This window comes from Bufo bufo, chromosome 6 (genome assembly GCF_905171765.1).
Source record: "Bufo bufo chromosome 6, aBufBuf1.1, whole genome shotgun sequence".
NCBI lineage: Eukaryota > Metazoa > Chordata > Amphibia > Anura > Bufonidae > Bufo > Bufo bufo.
The window spans coordinates 410,798,835-410,807,894 of NC_053394.1; the positions used below are offsets into that span (position 1 = coordinate 410,798,835).

Sequence of the window (9,060 nt, forward strand, 5' to 3'; positions counted from 1 at the left end):
TCCCCTACGATGATGATTGGTGAAGAACTGGCCAGGTAAGGTTGTATGTCTTCAAGCATTTCTGCTCTTTCATTCACTTCTGGAGAAGCATATAAGTTCAAGAGTTTTATATCCATTTCATTAACTTTTAGATCCACCATCAGGGCTCTTCCTGGTATTATCTCTGTGAAAGACATGACTTGGCACTTTCTGCCTTTCAATAAAATGCCAACACCAGAGGATTTATTGCTGTTGTCTCCAGACCAGATCGAAGTACCCATTGTCCAATCTTTTCTCAAGGTAGAGTAGTTTTTCTCATGATCTATTCCACATTCCTGTAGACATATTATGTCGTGGTTTAGTGAAGACAGGTATAATAGCAAAGCAGCCTGCCTTGTCGGGCTCTTGATACTCCTCACAATCAGTGAGGCTACTGAGATTGTCTGGTCCATGAAAGAGTAAGTGTCACATAGAATCGCTACCCGAGTCCGACATTACGCCCACAGGTGGGGGCTTGTGCTAATTTCTGAGTCTGAAAAATGAATCATTGCAGGATCGGATAAAGTGATTTCTGCAGCAGGCGGTGCTATTGGCGGAGGATTAAACTTTGGTAAACGGCTAGTTGGCCTTTTTACTGTAAGCTGGGGTTCATCTATTTTATCTGGCTTTCAAGATCCATAGCCTCCTCTGGCTCATCTTCAGGCCTGCTAGCTGGAGCAGAGGATCTATCCTCCACTACAACCACAGGCCCTTCCACAGAAGCTTCTACCACTGAAGACTTGGAAACTCTGGCTGAAGCATCATCCCCACCAGGTGTGGTTGAACTTGAAGGTGGTAGGGGCTCTGCCCTCTGTTTTACTGCAGGGACAGGTTGTCTCCTCGCCACATCTGCATATGAACATGGCTCCCCTCTTTTTGTACACATTCTGTAGGAATGTCCTGCAATGCCGCAGATGTTGCATACTATTTCGTTCTGACAGTCTGCTGTCACATGCCCCTTCTTGCAGCACTTTTTACAGGTTGCTACCTCCTCCGTACAATTCTCTGCTATGTGACCAATGTCCAGACACTTACGACAGAATGGAGGCATGTCAGGGTAGAAAAGCCTGCCTCTGTCTCGACCAATCAAAAAAACGGAGGGTGGGTGGCAGTATCCTCCGTATCCGCTGCGGTCTTCTATGAGTTTCACAAAGAACTTGTATTTGCCAGTCCATAACTTTTCGCCGTTCATAACTTTATGGGAATAACGGACTTCTTGACAGAATCTTTTTAGAAACTGGGTGATGTCGTCCAGCGGAGTAAATGGATTACTCATATTTACCACTAATGGTCTTTCCGCGCTTGAATAAAGAACAATAAAAGAGAGTCCCTTTAAATCTTCATGCTGGAGGTTCTTTTGTATTTCTCTGTAGACGTTAAAGCAGGTGTATTCAGTTTCCAAGGTGAGAACGTAGTGTCCAAATTAATTTTGCAAGGCTAGGATATCGATTAAGATTTTCCGGACAAAAAAACTCAGTTTCCTCTTCTCACATAGATCTTGGTCATCTTCTACTTCAATTCGTTAAGAGTTTCGGATTCGCTGCTCTCCAGGTTCAGCATAGCCCACAGAGGCCGCATACACCATGGTTCCAGGAGAAGATAAGGCCGTCCGCCCACGGGATCTCCACTCGTTTCTGCCGGGCTAAGCCTCTCCCCCAATAACAGCAGGGGGGTGAAGCTCAGGCAATGAACCTAAACGATCCCCCCAGGCCGAGGGAGAGGGTACCAACAGAACCTCCAGACAAGACCAGTCAGTCGCAAGACCAACTGAACTTTGCCAAAAGGCCAAGAAGCGATAACCCGCTCGGCCTCGACAACTGGGCCGCTTATCCACAATGCAGAGCACTTCTCAAGGCAACAGCCTACAGGCCCCTAGCCCCAGTCCGGGAGGCTTCTTTCTCTCACAAACCAGGGAAAACGTGAGATTACTTTTTAGCCTCCAAGTAATCCAGTTCAAAAGATAGATCCACAAGAGGGAGACACAGGCAAACTTTACTCATTTAATAAAGCAAGGAAAATGGTTACATCCAGCCAACTTTATACAAAAGGGTCAATTCCCAGGGACAACTCAGCAGCCCTCCCAGGTGTGCACAACAGGCCCAAATCAAACCCAAGGTAAGGTGCGTGGAGGTCCAAACACTTCATTCAGGTGATAAGCCAATTAACCCATCAGTATTAATTGGATTTTGGGTGTGAGGAGACTGGCTGGCTGGGTTGCTTGGTGCTGGAACTAACCAACAGCTGATGCAATTAGGAGATTGACAGACTAGATGCAGGTATGCAGAAAGCAGCAGCACAGCACTGACTCACTGACTGGGCAGAAAGAGGAGGAGAAGCTGAAGTGCAGACTCCGGAGGCAGGACACACGCAACTTTCCACTTGCTTGCAATCAATCAATTTCATTCTGTATTTCATACTGGATTAGAAGGGGTGCACCGGTCCTGGAGGTACTGCAATACCAGGTCAATGCGTAGAGTGGACAGAGCAAGCTCTTTTTCCATCTCCCTGTTCGAAAAATCAATTTAATATATGGTCCCCAGATTATTAAACTGATAAGAACAGATTTGAATTTTTTTTACCATTCAGAATGGTTAGTAACACATTTCTCAAAACTATACATTAAAAAACTTGAGCTCATGTTACTTCACCTTTCATCCTTATGGCATTTTTATTTTATTTTTTTATTTTTTTCCATCGTCAAAAAGGCAACACCTAACTTCCTATTAATACTATACCAAGAACCTCAATTTTTTGTATTTCCATACCACCACCGTGCTTTCTATCCCAACAATATATTATATATAGTCTTGACAAAATCATTCTTAAACATTCATCCTCATCTATTCGCTCCCTTTTGAACACACATAAATTCCTTACATCCCATAAACTCTCCAACACACATACTACAATAAACCACAATAATCTTGAATTCTGTTTACCAGAAGCACCTAATCCAAACAGAACAACTTTCCAACACATATAATTAACCCCTGTCAAACTTTTAATCATCCTTCCCATCCCTTTCCATACTTGCTGTGCATACTTACAATTCCAAAATAGATGTCTCACACTCTCATCCACCCCCGCATCCATCCCTCAGACAAAATTCTTACCTAATAAGATCTCTTTTTTTGAAACTCTCTTACTTGTAAAACATTCTGTAACCCCATCCATACCACGTCTTTTTGTCTATTGGACACCCCTTCTATTAACAAATTTTTCCATGCTCTCTCCACTTCATCCTGCTTTAGTCCCATAATATCACACATTTTTCATTCTTATTAATCTATTTAATCATTTTCTTCTTATTCTTGAACTCATCCATTTTAATTGCAATCAAATCATTCTGTCTGATAAACTTCTCAATCACCCCATAACATTCAGGACAATTAAAGGCAACAGGTACTCTTGCATCTCTCGACTTACATCCCAATCCATATACCATCCATCCGGCCATGTAACTCAACATATATGCACATTTATTCTTCTTTCCTTTTATTACAACAAACATCCTAATATATGACAATCCCAAAAAAATCCCCAAATTTGGTAATCCAAGCCCCCCATTTTCTTTTGCTCTATACACATACTCTCTTTTCAATTTCTCCATCTTACTACCCCCATAAAAAGGTGAAAATCATTTTTTCCACTTTCCTCATTTTTACAACATTGACCGGAAACACACCAAACAAACCATATTAAAGGTAGCACAACTGATTTAACAATCAACACTTTGCCAGACAAACTTAAATCTCTCAGTTTCCAGTAATTACATTTCTTTTAAAAAAAATTCCCACAATCATCTCAACTTTCACTCCCTTTCAAATCCTCATTAAAAAGAATACCTAATACTTTGATCACATAATCCTCCTTTTTAACACCTTCCAAACTTATCTGACTATCTCCAAAGCATTTAAACGAACGTTTGTTCCAATTCACTGTAAAACCCGATGCACCAAAAAAAAAATCCAATATCAAACAACCTCTTCTCATTGCAGCCACACTATCACCTATAATAACCACATCATCCATATAACCCAAAACATTCACATGTTTGCCCCCCACTTCCTGGAACTAACATACCTCTCATCATTTTCTCTTTCCTAAGCAAACACATCAAAACTTCCATTGCACTTATAAAAATTACAGGAGACATGGGATATCCCTTACTTACTCCTGACTCCACACATATTTTTTTACTTAAATGTCCATTCACTAAAATCTCGCTTGATATTCCATCATACAAACTTTTAATATATTTCAAAAACCTAACTGGGTATCCCATCCTTTCTAACACTTTAAACATATATTCATGTGAAACCCTATCAAAAGCCTTCTCAAAATCAATCGTTAACACCATACATTTCTGTTTTCTATCCATACTATCACCAACTAGATCTCTCAATAATATCAAATTTTCCATCATACTCCTCCCAGGTATTGCACATACTTGCTCCTCTTCAATCACTTTTTTAACACATTCACGCATACGATTTGCCAAAAATTTACTAAACACCTTACAATCTGTATTCGACAAAGTGATCGGTCTCCAATTTTCAATCCTTTTTTCTCACCTTTCTTAAAAATCAAGACAACCACTCCTTCTTTCATTGTTTCACTCATTACACCACATTGCCACATATACTTACATACCTCAAAAAGATCTTCCCCCATCCATTCCCAAGTTCTCACATACAATTCAATTGGGATACCATCATTCCCTGGTGTTTTATTCTTTTTCATACTAAAGACAACTTTCTTAATCTCATCCATTTGCATTTCGTCAGACATTATATCACTTTCCTCTCTACTTAATTTAATATCAAGACATCTTACCACATCTTCCATTAAACCCACATTTATCCTTTTTTTCCCATACAAACCTGAGTAATACTCTTTAACCACCTTAATAACACTTTCCCCACTTACACACACCTCCTCAGAACTAACAATCTCATTCATATCCTACTTTTTCCCACATACATTTTTAAAGAAAAATCTTGTACACTTCTCATTTTCATCCAGATATTCTACTTTAGAACGAAAAATAATTTCTTTCCCTCTTTTCTCCATAAAACGCTTCATTTCTTTTTTAGCATTCATTATTAAATCATCCATTCTAACACCCAAATTGCTTAATTTCTTCAACCATTCTATCATCATACTTAATTCTTTATATTCCATTCTTCTGATCCTTGCATTCTTATACCCCCATTTATTTTAAAAAAACCTTTTATTCTTTTCTTCATCCAATCCCACCATTGTAAAATATTTTCATACTCCCCTTTCCGTTTTTTCCATTCCATATATTTTACTTTAAAACATTCCATTACTTTCTCATCATCCAAACATTTAGTATTTAGCTTCCACAATCCTTTCCCATACGTACTTTTGACATTCCCTTCCACACAACACCTTAAACACATATGATCTGTAAAGAAGATATCATCTTGCCAATAGTTAACACATTTTATGCTTTTTGATAAGAAAACAAAATCTATTCTAGATGTTATACTTCCTGCCTCAGACTTAAAAGTGCACGGTGGTGGCTTCCCCATTCTGGCTTCAGATATATCTATAAAGGAAAAATCTTTAATTAGTTTACTCAACAGATTACTTGAAACATCCTTTTTCTCTCCCTCTAACACACAATTAAAGCCCCCCACCATTATTGTATCCATTCTTCCAATCAAAAAAATCTTTAGTTTTTTAAACAAAGTCACACGTTCTTCTTTTTTTGTTGATGCATATACATTCACAACTCTGACTTTCCATCCTTTATACTTAATTATTGCTATCACACACCTCTCATTTTCAACCACAGTATACGAATCAACACTGATACTTCTATTTTTTAACAAAATCCCCACCCCCGAATTCCTATTCTCACTCGACCCAGACCAAATTGATTCACCATACACCCACTCATCCTTACTTATAACATCATCTATCCCACATTCCTGCAGACATAAGATCTCTGCTGATTGTTTTTTCAAAAAATCAAAAATAGCAGCTCTTCTTGTTTTAGACTTAAGGAGCCTAACATTCAGGGATAAGACATCACAGATAGTTTTGGTGCCCATATTAGAATTTTTTTAAAGGTATAGTTTTCAACTCCCCATATCTTTCTCATCCGGGTTCTCCTTGAAGGGGGTAACTGAAGCCGAAGCCCTGATTTACGACATAGTCTAAAAAAGACTGGTCATTTGCTCTTTCACCAGTAATTGGGTATATTCTGTCCTCTCTAGGGCTTACTTCCATACTTAACGTAGATTCCAACCTGGATCTTTTGACACTCAGGTCTAAACCTAGCTCATCAAGGGTTGTTTTTTCTTTAGATGAGGTTGCTTGAACATTCTCCTCACTTTCAATCTCCCAAGGCAGAATTAGAGATTTGGGCACAGAAGCATCTATCTCTCCTTCCCCTTGTAATCCAGTGACATCATCTGAAGGCAAATCAAAATCCCCCACTGTTGGAGAAAGTTCAATTTCTCCTTTGTCTCCTCCATCCTTCTCCTCCATCCGGTTCTCATCCCCTTCATCATCCTTATTAACATTGCTGCTATCCGTATCAGTTTTATCCGGATTTGGTTTCTGGTACCTTCCCGGGACCGGGGCCCAAGTTTTGGTTGCTTCCGAATAGGTCTTAGGTTTGGGTCTGGTATTTAGAGGACAATCCCTGAAAAGGTGACCAACCTGGCCACATACATTACATGCTCGAGGGTTAGAACACGCTTTGGCCACATGTCCAGACTTGTTACAGTTAGTACACTTTACGGGATTATCTTTACATTCCTCCATTAAGTGCCCAAAACATCTGCACCTTCTGCAAAATACAGGCTTACCCGGAAAAAAAAGGAAGCCTTTGTCTCTTCCAATAGCAAACGACAATGGGGGGTAGCACATTCCCCCTGCACTGTCAAGATCTGCCTTAAATTTGACAAAAAATTTATATTTGCCTGTCCATAAAACTTCAGAGTTCATGACTTTATAGGCAAAACGAACTTCCTCACAATATCTTTTCAGGAAAACCCCAATATTATCCAGCTCTACAGAAGGGTTATACATAAAAACCACTAGTGGAACATCACTATTATAGAGCAAAATAAAAGTCATACCATCAAATTTCGGATCTTTCTCATATCCTTTAAGAAGTACCAGAAGGTTATGGCAAGCCGATGCAGACGTCAAAACTAAAGTAAATTCTCCCCTCTTTGTATCCTGAAGACAAAAAATATCATTCTTGGTAAGTAAGAGACGATTAAACAATACCTCCTTGACGAAGAACTGCAGCGTGTATTTCTCTCTCTTCGATTCTTCAATTTTGATTTTAAATATATTTTTGACCCGGAAATCCCAAGTCCCAGCAGGGCGAATCGTCACTCCCATGTCGATCGCCTTCAGGTGCCTAGGGACTAATCCGTCCCCCCAATAGCAGCAGGGGATCAGCCACTGCAATAAACCGTGAACTTCCTCCAAGGCCGAGGGTCCGGCTACCCACGAGCACTCACAGCCAAGACCAAGCAAAAAAATCACTTGATCTTAGCCATGAGGCTGAGAAGCGATACCCACTCGGCCTCGACAACGGGGCTGCTTCTCGCCAATGCAGAGCACTTCACAAGGCAACAGCCTACAGGCCCCAACCCCAGCCACAGTCCGGGAGGCTTCTTGCTCTCTCACAAACCAGGAAAAAACGTGCGTCCTCCGCTCAGCAATCACCAGCATGCTCCTCCTCATGTTCCCAATCTGCATAGCTCAGCCCACTTTTGGCCACGCCTTTTCTTCGCACGCAAGTCCTGGTGCCAAAGCACGCCAAGAAGAAAAACTAATAGGAGGAGTAGTGAAGTGAAGAAAAAAAAAAAGGTTATGCATTGTTGATTGTGATGTCAGGGCCCTTGTGATGTCATCCACTGACCTGACCTTACTTGACCTGACAAGCCACCTGTGACACGTGCAGTGTTCCGTCCATTGTCCAGACAAGGTAGGTCCAGCTGCTGCTGCAGATACATAAGAGGTGCTGGACTACATTTTAGCCTCCAAGTAATCCAGTTCAAAAGATAGATCAACAAGAGGGAGACACAGACAAACTTTACTCATTTAATAAAACAAGTAAATGGTTACATCCAGCCAACTTGCTACAAAAGGGTCAATTCCAAGGGACAGCTCAGCATCGCAGGTGTGCACAACAGGCCCAAATCAAACCCAAGGTAAGGTGCGTAGAGGTCCAAACACTTCATACAGGTAATAAGCCAATTAACCCATCAGTCTTAATTGGATTTAGGGTGTGAGGAGACTGGCTGGCTGGGTTACTTGGTGCTGGAACAAACCAACAGCTGATGCAATTAGGAGATTGACAGACTAGATGCCGGTATTATATGCAGAAAGCAGCACTGCACTGACTGGGCAGACAGAGGAGAAGCTGAAGTGCAGACTCCTGAAGGAGGCAGGACACACACAACTTTCCACTTGCTTGCTGGAAGGATGCTTGCAATCAATTTCATTCTGTTTTTCATACTGGATTAGAAGGGGTGCATCGGTCCTGGAGGTACTGCAATACCAGGTCAATGCGTGGAGTGGACAGAGCAAGCTCTTTTTCCATCTCCCTGTTCGAAAAATCCATTTAATATATGGTCCCCAGATATTAAACTGATAAGAACAGATTTTTTTTTACGTTGATTACCCCAAAGGGGTATATTTATTAAAAGACAATATTTAAATAAATACATATATAAAATTGATTTAAATTAAATGCAATCAAATTACAGACCCCCATTCCCTTAAAAACCATTTGTGACACATAAAAGGCATATTTTTTCTGTCAATTAAATAATATTTATACATTTCTGCTAAAACAAATCTTAAAACATTCTCCTCAGAAATGACATCATGCTTAAAACATAAAATATTCCTGACCATCCACAGAGCTGCTTTGACACAATTAGTGATCTTTCATGCCATAGTCCTTTTTATTCTTGATGGGCATTTCAGACCTCCATAAAAAACACCGTCCATTGTTAAAACCCTTAGTCCTGTTATCTTCTT

General features: G+C 40.3%; 2 pseudogenes; both read right to left on the reverse strand.

Moving 5' to 3' along the window:
* Positions 1-2,443: 2,443 nt before the first annotated feature.
* Positions 2,444-2,613, reverse strand: LOC121006520 (annotated as a pseudogene).
* A 5,928-nt stretch (positions 2,614-8,541) lies between these two features.
* Positions 8,542-8,717, reverse strand: LOC121006503 (annotated as a pseudogene).
* Positions 8,718-9,060: the final 343 nt, after the last annotated feature.